This window comes from Zingiber officinale, chromosome 3A, assembly GCF_018446385.1.
Source record: "Zingiber officinale cultivar Zhangliang chromosome 3A, Zo_v1.1, whole genome shotgun sequence".
NCBI classification, from domain to species: Eukaryota; Viridiplantae; Streptophyta; class Magnoliopsida; order Zingiberales; family Zingiberaceae; genus Zingiber; species Zingiber officinale.
Window position 1 is genome coordinate 5,660,121 of NC_055990.1, and position 17,274 is coordinate 5,677,394.

The 17,274-nt window shown below is 47.1% G+C and overlaps 2 long non-coding RNA genes across 2 annotated transcripts; both read right to left on the reverse strand.

The window, feature by feature from the left end:
- Nucleotides 1-940: 940 nt before the first annotated feature.
- LOC122053533 lies at nt 941-1,440 on the reverse strand. The gene is made up of 3 exons (XR_006132222.1): nt 1,289-1,440; nt 1,072-1,190; nt 941-982 (listed from the first exon to the last, which is right to left on the reverse strand). It is a non-coding gene; the product is annotated as an uncharacterized LOC122053533 (long non-coding RNA).
- A 7,277-nt stretch (nt 1,441-8,717) lies between these two features.
- LOC122053534 lies at nt 8,718-9,125 on the reverse strand. Its single transcript, XR_006132223.1, has 3 exons — nt 9,064-9,125; nt 8,847-8,965; nt 8,718-8,757 (listed from the first exon to the last, which is right to left on the reverse strand). It is a non-coding gene; the product is annotated as an uncharacterized LOC122053534 (long non-coding RNA).
- Between the last annotated feature and the right edge of the window lie 8,149 nt (nt 9,126-17,274).

Genomic DNA, 17,274 nt, shown 5'->3' on the forward strand with positions numbered 1-17,274 from the left:
GAACTGTCTGCCGGCTACCACGCTGAGTCGCATGACCAACAGAGCCAAACAGCAGAACCGCCACACACCTGCCTGATATACCACTAAACCATGAGTGGGGGTGTGTGCAGTACATGTAACTGGCGATGGGCTCAACCATAGTGGAGCCGACAATCGCACAGCATGCAATCATGATGCATGTCACTATGCATAGCAAAAACAGATCAACATAACCATATCTATATATACAAAATGGGTACTGTAAAAGCGATGGTCACATACCAAAATCTAGAGTATACAGGTCAGATAGAATATCAAAACATATGTCCTGAACATAACAAGTATGGTATATCCCGATCAGCATAGAAAAATCCATATATATATAATATGGGTACCACAGTATCAGTAGGTCAAATCCACGGATCTAGGGTATACAAGTCCTCTAAGGTATAACAACCTAGATCCTAAACATATTCCCCTTCCATAACATATGTACCAACTATATACACGGATCAAAGAATCAAGGTCTAGGTACACGAATCATATATGATATACAAATAGAGGTACTCAAATCTGGTATGGCACAAAACCTAAGTATCAGATAATTTAGATACACATGCCAGAAACAAAAATCCAGAACCTAATCCTAATCTCAGTAAAGCATGGTATGTCACTCTAGAAACTAAGATACTCATGGCAATAAGATACTCATGGCAACAAATCACGAGATATAAGCATGGACACATCACAGACGACAAACCTAACATGCTATGGATATCAAACAGTGACATACCAAAGGCAAACATGTTCATTGCTTGTAGTTATAAAATACTATGCATATCCAAATGACAATATCATAAAAGATAAGTCAAGAGGTACCCGCCTCCAATGTAGATCGTGTTGTATGCCCTCAAATCAGAGCTCTTGTCTCAACTCAAAAACCCAAAACAAGCATCCAACTTCCATCCTCACAACCTTGATAGTTGATCCACATCACACAACTCTGCAGAAAAGAACCTTACTGTTGGAATCAACGAATCAAGAACAAGATCAAGCAATGGAATTTATGGATCAAACATCAACCCAACTCACCTTTTGATTTAGCCGGAGAAGTGTTGCCTCAGCCTATAGCTCCCTGTTGGAGCAAATCTACTGTTGGAGTAAGGTAACTAGCCCTACAAGAAGTTACGGCCAGAACTATGTTGCCGACACTGCAAACAAAACTACCATCAGGGACATCCATCTCAGTCAATACCACATCCATAAGTTCGGAGCTCGTACGAATCAAGAACGCAACCAACTGACTTACCCAATTTCACATGCTTGAATTGTGCCGATGCTAGGACACCGGAGATGCCAACACACAGTGATCTAGAGCTAGATCAGAAAGAGGCGACCCGACGGCAACTCTATGGCACTATCAGAAGCATGGCTGCCGAGAGCCCCATGGGTACCTGCGGCCAAAAGTGGAAATCCAACAATGGCAACAAGCAGATCAAAGCGAGGATGCGCAAGAAAGAGGAAATCTAGGGCACGGGAGGAAATCGACAACCCTACCTCGACCGGCGGTGTCTCGACCGGAGCAGGCGGCGGTGGAGACAACTAGGGCCCCGGTGCTAGGCAGAGGGGAGGTGGCGCCCGACGACAAGGTGGCGCTCGGCGCCGTCGCTCAGCGAAAAGGAAGAGAAGATGAAGAGGAGGGCTCGGCCGCAGAGGGAAAAGGCGTCGCTAGGGCACGCGAGGAAGGGAAAGAAGGAACTGCCTCGAAGCGATTTTGGGTGCGGCGTCGGGGAGGCATCGGGTAAGTGCACAGCGCAAGGAAGAGAATCCGTGCGGCGCCGGCGGTTAGGGCAGGAGAGTCGGGCGCGAGGAGAGCTCGGGTGCGCAAGTTCGGCGAGAGAGATGAGGGAATCAGCGAAGATGAGAGGAAATAAAGGAAAAAGAAAAAGGAATATAAAATAAACATTTCCTCGCTTAAATGGGTCGCCTAAACAGGCTTTTCCCGGACCCCGTTTTCATCCCCGTTAACTCGTTCGTACGAGTTCCGAAAAATTCCCGAAAAATTTCCAAAAATTTCGGAAAATTCCCTTATTAATATTTCTCTATTTTCCAGTATTTTACATTGTCCCCCACTAATAAAATTTTGGTCCCCAAATTTTGTTATCTACCAAGTACTAACAACAGCTAAAGCGTATATATGCTGAACGACAAACTAAATCACATACCTCAAGTGAAAAGATGGGGATATCGAGCTCGGATCGTATCCTCGAGCTCCCAAGTAGTCTCCTCGTCCGAATGATGCTGCCATCCGATTTTAACCAGCTAGATAGTCTTGTTCCGCAACTGACGCTCCTTCCGGTCGAGAATCCGTACCGGAACCTTCTAATAAGTAATGTCAGGCTGAACTGGAACTGAGACATCTGTCAGCACATGCGTCGGGTCAGGTACGTATCTCCTCAGCATAGATATGTGAAAAACATCGTGAATGCCTGACAGGGACAGTGGTAGTGCCAGTTGGTAAGCTACCGCTCCGATCCTCTCCAAGATCTCGAAAGGGTCAATATACCGCGGGGCCAGCTTACCCCTGAGGCCAAATCTCTTCACCCCTTTCGTGGGTGAAACTCGCAGAAATACATGGTCGCAAATGGAGAACTCTAAGAGTCTCCGACTCCGATCAGCATAGCTCTTCTGGCAATCCTGTGCCTCTAACACTCTCCGTCTAATAATCGGACCAACTCCGCCTCATGCTGAGCTCTATGAGGTCCCAACAACTGGGCCTCCCCAACCTCATCCAGAGAGTAGGTGTCCGACAAGGCCTACCATACAACGCTTCAACGATGGCATTTGGATAGCCGAATGCAAACCGTTGTTGTAGACAAACTCTACCAATGGCAAATGATCCTCCTAACTGCCCCTAAAATCCAATATACAAGACCTCAACATGTCCTCTTGAGTCTGAATGGTCCGCTCTACTGTCCTTCTGTCTGCGGATGGAAAGTTGTACTGAAACAGAGCTGCGTGCCTAAGGTCTGCTGCAGACTCCGCCAGAAACGAGACGTGAACCGGGGGTCTCTATCTGAAATAATACTCAATGGGCCACCACGTGATCTAATGATCTCCCGACAAAACAGATCTACCAATCGATCTAGGAAATCTGTCCTCCGAATAGCTAAAAAGTGCGCGGATTTGGTTAATTGATCAACGATTACCCAAATCGCGTCTTGGTCTCGTCATGTCCTCGACAAACTCACCACAAAGTCCATAGTAATATGTTCTCATTTCCACTCAGGAATAGAAATCTGCTGAAGTAAGCCGGCAGATCTCTAATGCTCGGTCTTCACTTGCTGACAGACAAGACATCTAGCTACAAAATCCGCGATGTCTTCCTTCATGTCGTTCCACCAATAGAAACACCTCGAATCTTGGTACACACGGGTACCGCCTGGGTGGACAGCAAATCATGAGCGATGAGCCTCCGGAAGTAACTCTTATAAGACCGGATGAGACTGAAGTACGCAATATCTGCCTTGGAAGTGTATAACACCCTCCTCGTCTCGTGTGAACTCGGTCTGCTACCCGGAAGCTATCTAGCTGCAAATAAACTGCCAATACTGATCAGTAACATAGGGCTCTCGGATCCTCGTACTGATCGACGACTGAGCAACCATGGTAAGAAGAATACCCTGCTCTTCAAGGCCCAATTCGGAGAATCCCTGAATCAAGTTCATAACCACAACTCGGTGGCAAGCCAAAGTCTCTCTGGACTTTCTGCCAAGTGTATCGACAACCACATTAGCTCTCCCTGAGTGATAGCTAATGGTACAATCAAAATCCTTCAGGAACTCCATCCATCTCCTCTATCGGAGATTAGGTTCCTTCTAAGTAAAACAGATATTTGAGACTCTTATGGCCAGTGAGAATCTCAAATGTAACGTCATATAAATAATGTCGCCAAATCTTCATGGCAAAAAATAATGGCGACTAGCTCCCGATCATATACAGGGTAGTTCTTCTCATGCTTCTTCAACCGATGAGAAGCATAGGAGACTACTCTATCGTGCTGCATCAAAACAGCGTCCAAACCCGGTAGAGGTGCGTCAGTATAGAGCACGAATCCGTTCTCTTCGAAGGGTAAAACCAAAATCGGAGCCGACACTAATCTCCGCTTCAGCTTCTGGAAGCTGGTCTCGTAGTCCTCGGACCACGTGAACTTCACGCCTTCCCTGGTTAAGCGTATCAGTGACATAACTATGTGAAAGAAACCCTCGACGAAAGGTCTGTAATATCCTGCCAGTCCCAAGGACTGCGGATCTCCTGCACTAATTTCGGCTGCTCCCAACGGTAACAACCTCTATCTCCTGTGGAACCATGGTATACTCCTACCGGTGACCGTGTGTCCCAAACATCATCACAAAAGACAATCCAAATCAGCACTACTGATAATCACATATACATGTTCTCGTCGAAACATCTTTAGATCTATACAAAGGTAGTGTACGTGACTCACCTCAGATCCGTAATAAATCACAACATCGTCAACAAAGACAATGGAAACCGATCCAAACATTCTAGGGATACCCAAATCATCGAGTCCATGATAACATCTAGGGCACCACAAGCACTAATGGTAAAACCAAGACACATAATGTCCGTATCACAGACATTCCTAACCATAAGATCCTGAACAATAAACAGATCTAATCACCAACGATATATAATCACCAAAGAATAGAACCTCCAGTGTGAGAGCAATGCTCTATCACACGAAATACCACATATGTGGGAGCAACGCTCTACCACAAGAAATCCTCCATATGTGGGAGCAACGCTCCACCACAAATAATCCAAAATATGTATCCACAATAAATATGGGAGCAATGCTCCGCTACAAACAATCCGCAATATGTAGGAGCAACGCTCCACTACAAAACAATCCCAATATGTGGAATCCATCACAAAGCTATCCCTAAACACGATCCATAACATGTGGGAGCTACACTCTACCACAACAATACATAAGTGCCCAAAGCACCTAACTATCTAGCTAGAGACTGCACAAGATCTCTCTACCACAGATCACTGTGGGTAGCCTAGGGTATAACCACCCAGTAAGCAAATCAAATCCATAGTCAACTCTATCATCCTCCTAGTGGGTCGGTCACCCACTAATGGGAGAATTAGTTGACAGGGTAAAACAACCAATATCATAACGTAGACATTTAATATTCTACATTAACATAGATAGAATCATCATGATGCTACCAACCATACATCTGACACACGTGCACACACAACATATGTATGATCGACATAATCCTCCAATTGGTACACACCAAAAATACTCACATCATAGGTATAAATCACCGTGATACCTCCAACAATGTATACCGAACCCGTGTGCATATATCATCATAGGTAAAATCAACAATACCCCTCAAACAACACTCACATGACAAATATACACATATGCCAAGAGTATAATCAACATATACTTCCAATAAGGCATACTAAAACCCAGGTGCATTCACAAATCACACATAATCAACAAGATACCTCGGATACCACACCAAACACATATGTACATATCACAACACCGATGTAGTCGACAAGATACTTCCAACATGACATTCACACCCATGTGCACATACCACGACACAGATTTAAATCGATAAGATACCTCCAATATGTCAATCAGGCACGTACAGCTAACTAAATAGCTATAATCCACAAGGAACCTACAATAACCATATCTAGATGGGAATACCCACACTATCCACAAATGAACTATCCATCATAGAACTCCTTCAACTCATAACAATCATATGTACACTTCATAGATATGCATAATCAGCATATTTAATCCAATCTACCACACAAACTCTATGCCACCTTCTAAGTTATCCTACAAGATACAAACAGTCTAAATTTAAGGTACCCACGGAATAGGATAAATCAATCCTCTAAAGACTGACCAAAATCGACAATGATATACGATCAACTCAGTCTTTTCCACGTCAGTACAAAACATGTACTCAAATGTGCTCTAGATACCAAACTAAGCACAAACAACCCAAAGATCAGCATCTCCATAAAAATAGGGTATGATGGTCCTCTACTGATCGGTCCAACAAAACTAAATCCGCCATCTACCAACTTATCAAGATTACATTAATCCCCTTCAAGAAACTATGGTAAATCAAACTTCTACTGACCGATCTCACAAGAGTAGATCAATTATCTACTAATGAAATTAACTAAGATAACATGGTATACTACTGGCTAGGTTAAGATAAAGATATAAATACTATCCACTACCCAGCTATTAAAAGTAGAGGCTGGTATGTGACTCAATCTGCTAACCAACTAGTAATAACATAAGCTAAAAACTACTAGTGTATGATATGATAAATCACCAGAAACTGTAACCCTTAATCTCTATCAAGGTCGATCATCATCAGGGTTTTACCTAATACATAAAATATCTACTATCTCAACTAGACAGGTACTAGTAAAGAGTGCTAATACATGTCACAAACTATAATAGTCAACGGTGCATATACTAACAAAAGTGTAGGATAACAGTATACCAGCATACCTCCTATAGCTTGGAGATGTCTTGCTGCTGCCAGGTCCCAAAACCCGAAAAGTCACATCGAGAAGACCAAAACAGAAAATCCGAAACACCGGGAAAATAAGACTCGTAAGCTGATCTCTGATACCAAATAAATTAATATCAGATAAATCTCGAAAATCCAAAACACATAGAAAGTATCGTATACCTGCTCTGATACCACTTAAATTGTCACGCCCGAGGAGTCTCCGTCAAGAAATTTCAAGACTCCCTCAGACGGTGACAATCAAGCACTTCTACAGTATATATACCTCACCACATGTGGTGGAATCATAACAATAAAAGAAAACAAACACGCGGTTAATATCAAATTCAGCCTCTGGCTGACACAACCACGCAGTTAAAAGTAAAGCAACCCACTCGGCTGTACCAAAACCAAAACACAACAAAAACTAACAGAAGCCAAATATAACCAAACACAAAACTGCTAGCCGGCTAGGCTTACACAATCAACAACATAACACCCGGAAACAAAATCGAACACCAATCGAAATACGTAAATTTCATATACCAAGATAAAACAACAGAAAAGCAGCGATATGTCTTTTGATGTGACGCGGGGACCAGCAGACAGGATGCTCCAAGCGACACCATAAATAACCTGGTACCTGAAAAGATAGTGTCTACGGGGGTGAGTTCAACAACTCAGCGAATACCAATAGACATGCCTAGTAAGATATATCTAACAGCAATAAACATGGAATACAGCTTCCGAATAATATATAGGAAATATACAAAACTGAAAAGTAACCAAGGAAGCTGTACTTACCAGGAACTCCTATCCTGAACTAAAGGGTCATCAAACCGATACTCAGTATGTCTCCTGTATGCATGTCAAACAAATGCATCCACCAAAATGCAGCATATAAGTGCAGCAAACGCAAGCAAATAAATACAATCAATGCATGTGATGATCGTGCACTCTAACATCACTGCTCCTGAACAGTGACCGAGTGGACGGAATGCTGTCGGAGTACTCCTGTCCTGTGACCCCAAATCATAAATGGGGGAGCTCAATGCTCTCATGTCCCGGTACACGATGACGGGGAGGAAATCTCTGTCGGCTACCACGCTGAGTCACCTGACCAACGGAGCCAAACAGAGTCCACCGTCTGCCGGCTACCACGCTGCTACACTAAATGCCAGCGGAGCCAAACAGAGCGGAACTGTCTGCCGGCTACCACGCTGAGTCGCATGACCAACAGAGCCAAACAGCAGAACCGCCACACACCTGCCTGATATACCACTAAACCATGAGTGGGGGTGTGTGCAGTACATGTAACTGGCGATGGGCTCAACCATAGTGGAGCCGACAATCGCACAGCATGCAATCATGATGCATGTCACTATGCATAGCAAAAACAGATCAACATAACCATATCTATATATACAAAATGGGTACTGTAAAAGCGATGGTCACATACCAAAATCTAGAGTATACAGGTCAGATAGAATATCAAAAACATATGTCCTGAACATAACAAGTATGGTATATCCTGATCAGCATAGAAAAATCCATATATATATAATATGGGTACCACAGTATCAGTAGGTCAAATCCACGGATCTAGGGTATACAAGTCCTCTAAGGTATAACAACCTAGATCCTAAACATATCCCCCTTCCATAACATATGTACCAACTATATACACAGATCAAAGAATCAAGGTCTAGGTACACGAATCATATATGATATACAAATAGAGGTACTCAAATCTGGTATGGCACAAAAACCTAAGTATCAGATAATTTAGATACACATGCCAGAAACAAAAATCCAGAACCTAATCCTAATCTCAGTAAAGCATGGTATGTCACTCTAGAAACTAAGATACTCATGGCAATAAGATACTCATGGCAACAAATCACGAGATATAAGCATGGACACATCACAGACGACAAACCTAACATGCTATGGATATCAAACAGTGACATACCAAAGGCAAACATGTTCATTGCTTGTAGTTATAAAATACTATGCATATCCAAATGACAATATCATAAAAGATAAGTCAAGAGGTACCCGCCTCCAATGTAGATCGTGTTGTATGCCCTCAAATCAGAGCTCTTGTCTCAACTCAAAAACCCAAAACAAGCATCCAACTTCCATCCTCACAACCTTGATAGTTGATCCACATCACACAACTCTGCAGAAAAGAACCTTACTGTTGGAATCAACGAATCAAGAACAAGATCAAGCAATGGAATTTATGGATCAAACATCAACCCAACTCACCTTTTGATTTAGCCGGAGAAGTGTTGCCTCAGCCTATAGCTCCCTGTTGGAGCAAATCTACTGTTGGAGTAAGGTAACTAGCCCTACAAGAAGTTACGGCCAGAACTATGTTGCCGACACTGCAAACAAAACTACCATCAGGGACATCCATCTCAGTCAATACCACATCCATAAGTTCGGAGCTCGTACGAATCAAGAACGCAACCAACTGACTTACCCAATTTCACATGCTTGAATTGTGCCGATGCTAGGACACCGGAGATGCCAACACACAGTGATCTAGAGCTAGATCAGAAAGAGGCGACCCGACGGCAACTCTATGGCACTATCAGAAGCATGGCTGTCGAGAGCCCCATGGGTACCTGCGGCCAAAAGTGGAAATCCAACAATGACAACAAGCAGATCAAAGCGAGGATGCGCAAGAAAGAGGAAATCTAGGGCACGGGAGGAAATCGACAACCCTACCTCGACCGGCGGTGTCTCGACCGGAGCAGGCGGCGGTGGAGACAACTAGGGCCCCGGTGCTAGGCAGAGGGGAGGTGGCGCCCGACGACAAGGTGGCGCTCGGCGCCGTCGCTCAGCGAAAAGGAAGAGAAGATGAAGAGGAGGGCTCGGCCGCAGAGGGAAAAGGCGTCGCTAGGGCACGCGAGGAAGGGAAAGAAGGAACTGCCTCGAAGCGATTTTGGGTGCGGCGTCGGGGAGGCATCGGGTAAGTGCACAGCGCAAGGAAGAGAATCCGTGCGGCGCCGGCGGTTAGGGCAGGAGAGTCGGGCGCGAGGAGAGCTCGGGTGCGCAAGTTCGGCGAGAGAGATGAGGGAATCAGCGAAGATGAGAGGAAATAAAGGAAAAAGAAAAAGGAATATAAAATAAACATTTCCTCGCTTAAATGGGTCGCCTAAACAGGCTTTTCCCGGACCCCGTTTTCATCCCCGTTAACTCGTTCGTACGAGTTCCGAAAAATTCCCGAAAAATTTCCAAAAATTTCGGAAAATTCCCTTATTAATATTTCTCTATTTTCCAGTATTTTACAATTGCTCCTTGAGGTCGATCGGTACTTCGCCACTCGCACTTGGAGAAGTTTGTAGTTTCTATCCTTGGCTGAGAGCAGTCAACGCTGACATCATCTGAATCCCTTCGGAATTCGTGCAAATCTTCTCCATTAAAGCCGAGCACACGCCCACGCCTGCTAATAGCATTTATTAAATGCTGCCCTGTAGGCGTGTGCCATGTGTCACTGTCGCCGTCATCGCACGCCTGAAGCGACAGACGTTGATGTGATGTTTGGCGGTTTAAATTCAATAGCTGGATATGCGCTCCAGCTTTCGTGACATGGATCGGACGCCCCCGGTCGACCGAGCTCAAGCTTTATAAAGCCGTGATGTCGGAGTCTTTCTCTTGCGTTTTTTGCGAAGGCTGTCAGCGTTCCTCTGCGTAACCAGTGTTCCGGCGATCTCCGCTCCTGTTTCCAGCGACCTTTTCTTCTCTTGTAAGCTCTCCTGTTCTTCAATATTTTCGTTACTTAGTTGTTTTTCATTATCCGCTGTGTTCTGTGTCTGTCTTTCTTCTCGTCGAACCTGTCTTCTTGTTCTCCGGCAATGGCCAGTTCTTCACAACTTTCGGACCCCTCGCATGGGCTCTGATATTATACCATGGAGACCAGGTTCGATGCGGGCGATGCTGAAAGCCTTAGAAACACCTTCAGAATCCCTTATAACCATGAGGTCATTCTGGCTTCTTCGTCTGATCGACCACATTACCCACCGTCCGACACTATCTGCTTGTTCCGAAATCGGTTTGTGGTCGGTCTTCGCTTCCCGATCCACCCTTTCATCCTTGAAGTCTGTAATTACTTTCGTGTTCCTCTCCCCCAACTAGTACCCAATTCCTTTCGTCTGCTGTGCGACGTTGTCGTCCTGTTCCGGCTGCACGACATTCCTTTAACCCCTCAAGTTTTTCATTATTTTTACTACCCCAAGCAGTCTGAGTTGGGGACCTATCTCTTTCAGTCTTGGATCGGTCTAGTATTTTTTGATAAGATGCCTACTTCGAATAAACGCTGGAAGGAGTATTTCTTCTTCATGCGGCTTCCCGAACGGCCAAGCTTCCGGACCCAATGGCAGGTCGGACTACCACCTCCGCCTGACTTGAAGAAGTATAAGAGTCGATCAGATTATCTTCACGTCGGGAGCATGCTGGCTGGTCAAAAATATGATATCCACAAGCTGTTGCTAGAGGGTGTCATGTATATCTTCGGGCTGAGTCCAATTCGCACGAGGCTCCCGAGCGGCTTAGGTATGGAATTTCTTGGCTCCTTTCTCTTGAGTCTAACTGATTTACTTTTTTTCTTTTGCAGCCAACGTCATGATGCGAGCACACGTGACCGACATAACAAAGCTGAAAGATGCTAAGATCGAAGCGGCTGCTGCTAAGAGATGGCGAGCCTTGGCCTAGTGCCGGTCGACTCCAATGAAAGCACGCAAGCCGAGAGCGGGGAGACCCCTACCGTCGTTCAGACAGCCAGCATCGAAGAAGTTACTGTGCCGCCCCAACACTGGAAACACGACCCACCGCTCAAACCGAGGGTATCGAGTCTTCGATGAGGGGTTGCCACTTAGTAGGCGCAAGAGGCGTCGTACGGAAAACACCTCCCGGTCCGCCACCTCAGCCGTGGGTACCACCGAGGGCACTTCGTCTACTATGGTTGTCCCAATAGCGGAAGCCACCTCGTCCGATCGAACACCCTCCCTATCTGAGCCACCATCCGAAGTCATCGCTGCTCCCCCGGTCTCCTTTTTGTCGCCGCCCCGAACCCTACGAAGACCTCGGGTGTCCAGGATCGATCTGACATCTAACGTCGCTCCTTTGGGTCCAGCGGTCTCCTCCTCGTCAAACCCAAGTGGTCGGCGATCGGTGACGGCGACTATCAACCTGCCGATGGAGGACTATCTTGAGCAGTGTGCCCGTCCGACCATCCCCGAACACAAGATCCTAATCCGTGGGTCGCTTGCCGGTGTTTAGGAGGAGGCGAGGGCTCGAGCGGCCACAATGTCTCTCGGGCAGCTCAGCAACAGCCATATGCGAATGTCTACGGGGGTACGTTTATCAGTTTCAGTTCACGCCTTACCTCTGATCGACGCTTGACCTTTATCTTTTTATTCGCAATATTGGGTGGAGAGTGTGACCATATGTCAACTACTCGCCTTCGTGGAGGAAGAACTGAAGAAGCTCAAGCTTTTGGGTGAGGCTTCTTCCTCCCAGGGACCATTAGTCGCCCAGCTGCAAGCCGATCTGGAAAAGGCCCAACAATTCCTCGAGGCAGAGCAGCAGAAGTCGGCCGATCATGCTAGTAGGCTAGGCCAGATCGAGACCCAGTTGAAGACCTACGACAGAAAGCTCGAGTTGGCCTCCACAAGGAAGTAGCGAGCCATCGCCAACCTGGAACTGAAGAACCAAGAGGCTCGACGGCTCGCCCAAAAGCTCAAAGAGGCCGAGGACTATCTGATCGCCGAGCGGGCCTGCCGAGCGGCTGGAGAGGAGTCTCTGAATAAGAAGCTCAAGGGGGTCGAAGATGCCCTGGAGGCCTCCTGTTATGCCCTGACATTCTACCAACATGAAGAGCTGAGCCGCTTTGCAGTGATGAAACAGGAGTATCTCCGCTCGGACCAGTTTACTGAAAAAGTTGTCCAGCGGATCATCCGAGCGTTCGAGTTAGCCGTTGATGGGACCCTCCAACAGCTCAAGGCGGGCGATCACCTCCTCGAATCCCTTACAGACAACGTTATTAGCCGCAGTCAGCTGAATGACTCCATGCCTGATGATGTATTTGATTATATAGAGTGAGTTGGAGTCTTGTAAAAGTTTTGAGTCTTAAATGTAATCCTGCCGCTTCGTAGTATCTTTTTGCGAAATGAACGTTTTGCCTGCTCTGCAGGGCTTTTCTTCACGATTTATTTGTTTCCATGCTTGTACCAAGTGTTTTTGCTCGGCTATAATAATGGCCATCCCGGTGACTTGCGGGTCATCGATCGGCCATTTGACGATTTCAAACAAGGTTCATACCTTTTCCTGGGTTTAAGGTCGTTGCTCGACCGTTGTTGGAAACCGGGGTTTAAGGTCGCTACTCGACCATTGTTGAAGACTGGGGTTTAATGTCGCCGCTCGACGGTTCGGAGAAGACAGGGGTTTAACGTTGCCGCTCGACGGTTCAGTGAAGACAGGGGTTTAACATCGCTGCTCGACGGTTCGGTGAAGATAGAGGTTTAACGTCACCGCTCAACGGTTCGGTGAAGACAGGAGTTTAACGTCGTCGCTTGATGGTTAGACATGTCGTTCGGTACAAAGCTTGAAGGTTAATCTTTTATTTCATGTCCTGCATTCAAGGAACATAGGGGAATAAAGGTACATTGATCACATAGGTGCACCTCTCATCCGGCTCGGTAAGGCTGGAGATGGTTCGCACTCCACGATTATTCTAGTCGCCGCCCATCCTTGTCCTGTAAATAGTAGACACCCGAACAAAGCTTTTCTACGACCTTGAAGGGGCCAGCCCACGGAGCTTCCAGTTTGGTGACGTCGCCAACCGACTTTACTTTCTTTCACACCAAGTCACCAACCTGAAACGATATCGGGATCACCCTTCGGTTATAGCTCTGCCTCATTCTATGTCGGTACACCATCAGCCGGACGACCGCTTTAGCGTGCGTTTCACCCACCAAGTCCAGCTCCAGAAGTCTCCGCTCAGTGTTGTCTTCGTTGTAGTGTTGTATCCGGTTGGATTCAACCCCAACTTCCATGGGGACGACCGCTTCGCCGCCATATACTAGGTGGAAGGGCGTTGCCCCAGTCCCTTCCTTAGGAGTTGTGCAGATCGCCCATAGCACGCTGGGGAGTTCATATACCTAACTCCCTTTGACGTGGTCAAGCCGAGCGTGCAGGATCCAAAGTATTTCTCGGTTGGCAACCTCCGCTTGCCCATTGCTCTGAGAGTAGGCTACCGAGGTGAAGGATTGTTGAATGTCGTACCCTTCGCACCACTCCTGAAGCCTCTGACCCATGAATTGTCTCCCATTATCGGAGATGAGCCGACGCCGGATCCCGAACCGACAAATGATGTGCTGCCAAATAAACTTCATGACCATCTGCTCGGTTATCCTCGTAAGCGGCTCGGCTTTAATCCATTTGAAGAAATTGTCCACCGTGATGAGGAGGAACTTCCTCTGACCCGTCGCCATGGGGAAGGGGCCCATGATGTCCATGCCCCATTGGTCGAACGGACATGCCACTGTGGACGCCTTCATCTCCTTGGTCGGTCGGTGCGAGAGGTTGTGATACTTCTGGCAGGACAAGCAGGTGGCAATTGTCCGCACGACATCCTCCTAGAGGGTCGGCCAAAAGTATCCGACAAGTAAAATCTTCCTTGCCAATGAGCGACTGCCCGGGTGTCCTCTGCAGGATCCTTGATGTACCTCCTACAGTATGTAGTTGGCATCCTCCGCCTCAACACACTTAAGTAGGGCCTCGATAAAACCTTTTTGTAGAGCTGATCTCCGATCAGGGTAAACGAACAGCCCTCTTTCTCAATAAGCGGGTCTCCTTCCGGTTGGATGGTGTAGCTCCCAATCGTAAAAACTCTGTCAACGCCGTCCTCCAGTCGTCTGGGAAGGTAAGTCCTTCCATCCGGTCAATGTGAGTCACCAAAGCCACCTGCTCGATCGGTTGCGATATGATGATCGACGATAACGAACTGGCCAGTTTGGCTAATTCATCTGCAGCTTAGTTCTCCGCTCGGGGGACCTTCTGTATTATGACCTCCCGAAAGTTGGCCTTAAGCTTCTCAAAAGCCTCTGAGTAGAGCCTGAGCCGCGTGTTGCTTATCTCGAACGTTTCAGCTAGCTGCTGCGCGACCAACTGTGAGTCTGAGTGGATGAGGACCTTGATGGCTCCGACATGCCGGGCAGCTTGTAGGCCAACTATAAGTGCTTCATATTCAGCTTCATTGTTGGTTGCCCGGTAGTCTAGCCAAACGGACAGTCGCATCCGCTCCTCTTGGGAGGAGATGAGCAGTATTCCGATCCCGCTCCCTTGCCGAGTGGCCGAACCATCTACATATATTCTCCAAATAGCTTATGTTTCAAGATTTTGTACCTCAGTGAAGAAATCCGCCAAGGATTGCGCTTTGATGGTCATTCGGGGCTGATATTAGATATCGAACTCGCTGAGCTCCGTCGTCCATTTGATTAGCCATCCAGATGCTTCTGGATTGAGAAGGACTCTCTCTAAAGGACTGTTGGTCATCACGATGATGGAATGCGGGAGGAAGTAGGGGCGAAGCCTCCGAGCAGTGAGCACCAACGCAAAAGCCAATTTCTCGAAATCGGTGTAGCGGGATTCAACATCTTTTAATATATGACTCAGGAAGTACATCGGTTGTTCCTCGTCGTTCATCCTAACTAGAGTCGAGTCGACCGCATGCTCGGTTGAGGATAAATAAATCCTGAGTGGTTTGCCGACAGTTGGCTTAGCTAATACAGGCAATGAATTGAGGTACTTCTTCAATTCTTCAAACGCTCGGTCGCATTCTTCGTCCCATTGAAATTTGGTGGCTCGGCGTAAGATCTTAAAGAACGACCGCAATGAATTGAGGTACTTCTTTAATTCTTCAAACGCTCGGTCGCATTCTTCGTCCCATTGAAATTTGGTGGCTCGGCGTAAGATCTTGAAGAACGACAAGCTTCGATCGGCTGACTTGGAGATGAACTGAGACAGTGCAGTTATCCGACCGGTGAGACGTTGGGCTTCCTTGAGATTCCTTGGCAGGGGCATATCTTGTAGTGCTTTCACTTTGCTGGGATTCACCTTGATGTCCCGCTCGGTGACGATTTAACCCAGGAATCGTCCGCTCTTTACGCCGAACAGACACTTGCATGGATTCATCTTGATTCCGTACGTCCTAAGTGTCTAGCAAGTATCCTTGATATCTGCACATAGGTTAGCTGCTCGGAGGGATTTAATTAGTATGTCATCGACATATACCTCAATGTTTCGACCGATCTGCCTTTGGAACACTTTATTCATCAGCCTATGATAAGTAGCGCCAGCGTTCTTTAGTCCGAACATCGAATGACATGACATTGTAGCAGTAGGTTCCATCGGTCGTGATGAAACTGACCTTCTCTTGATCTTCTCGGGCGAGCGACACTTGGTGGTACCCTTGATACGCATTCAGCATGCATATTAGCTCGCACCCGGCAGTGGAGTCTACCATCTAATCGATCCAGGGCAACGGGTAGAAGTCCTTCGGGCATAACTTGTTGAGGTCCCTGAAGTCGATGCAGACTCGCCACTTGTTGCCTAGCTTTGAGACCAACACTACATTCACGAGCCAACTCGGGAATTGAACCTCACGTATGTGGTCGGCTTCCAAGAGCTTTTCTATTTCCGCTCGGATGATCAGATTTTGTTCGATGTTGAAGTCCCTCTTTCTCTGCTTCACTAGCCGAGCGTCTGGCCGGACATGGAGCTTGTGCTGCGCGACGCTCAGGGAGATCCCGGGGAGCTCGTGCGTCGACCACGCGAATACATCGTGGTTTGTTGGAGACAAGCGACCAGCTCCACCTTCTGCTCAGCTCCCAGGTCAGACGCGATGAAGGTCGTTGCCTCCCCTCGGTAGGGGTGGATCTGTACTTCTTCCTTTTCTTCATAGACTAGAGTGGGGGGCTTTTCAGTGATGACGCTTACCTCTAGTCAGGGCATCTTCCAAGCGGTTCTGGCTTTGGTTTTGACCATCTCAACATAACAGCGCCGAGCGGCCAATTCCTTTAACCTCTCCAACCCGATCTTCTACCGGGAACTTGATCTTCTAGCAGTATATTGAGACTACCGCTTAGAATTCGTTGAGAGCCGTCCGGCCCAGAATGACGTTGTAGGCTGAGGGGCCATCCACCACAATGAAGTCCGTGGTCTTGGTCCTTCTGAGCGGCTCCTCTCCAAGTGACATGGCCAACTTGGCTTGGTCGATTGGCAAAACCTCGTTGCCGGTGAGCCCATATAATGGGGTCGTCATCGGCAGTAACTCGCCTCGGTCGATCTGGAGCTGATCGAAAGTCTTCTTGAAAATTATATTCACCGAGCTCCATGTGTCAACAAAAATCCGGTGAATTGTATAATTGGCGATTACCGCTCGGATGATGAGGGCGTCGTCATGAGGGACTTCCACTCCTTCGAGGTCCCGGGGTCTGAAGCTGATCTCGAGTCCGCTCGCCCTCGCTTGACTACAACCCACGACATGAATTTCCAAGCGTTGAGCATATGATTTTCTGGTTCGATTGGAGTCTCCGCTGGTCGTTCCACCGGTGATGATGTTTATCTCTTCTCGAGCGACATTGCTTTTGTTTTACTCCTCCCGAGCGCTAGGTCTGTGTCGCTCGTG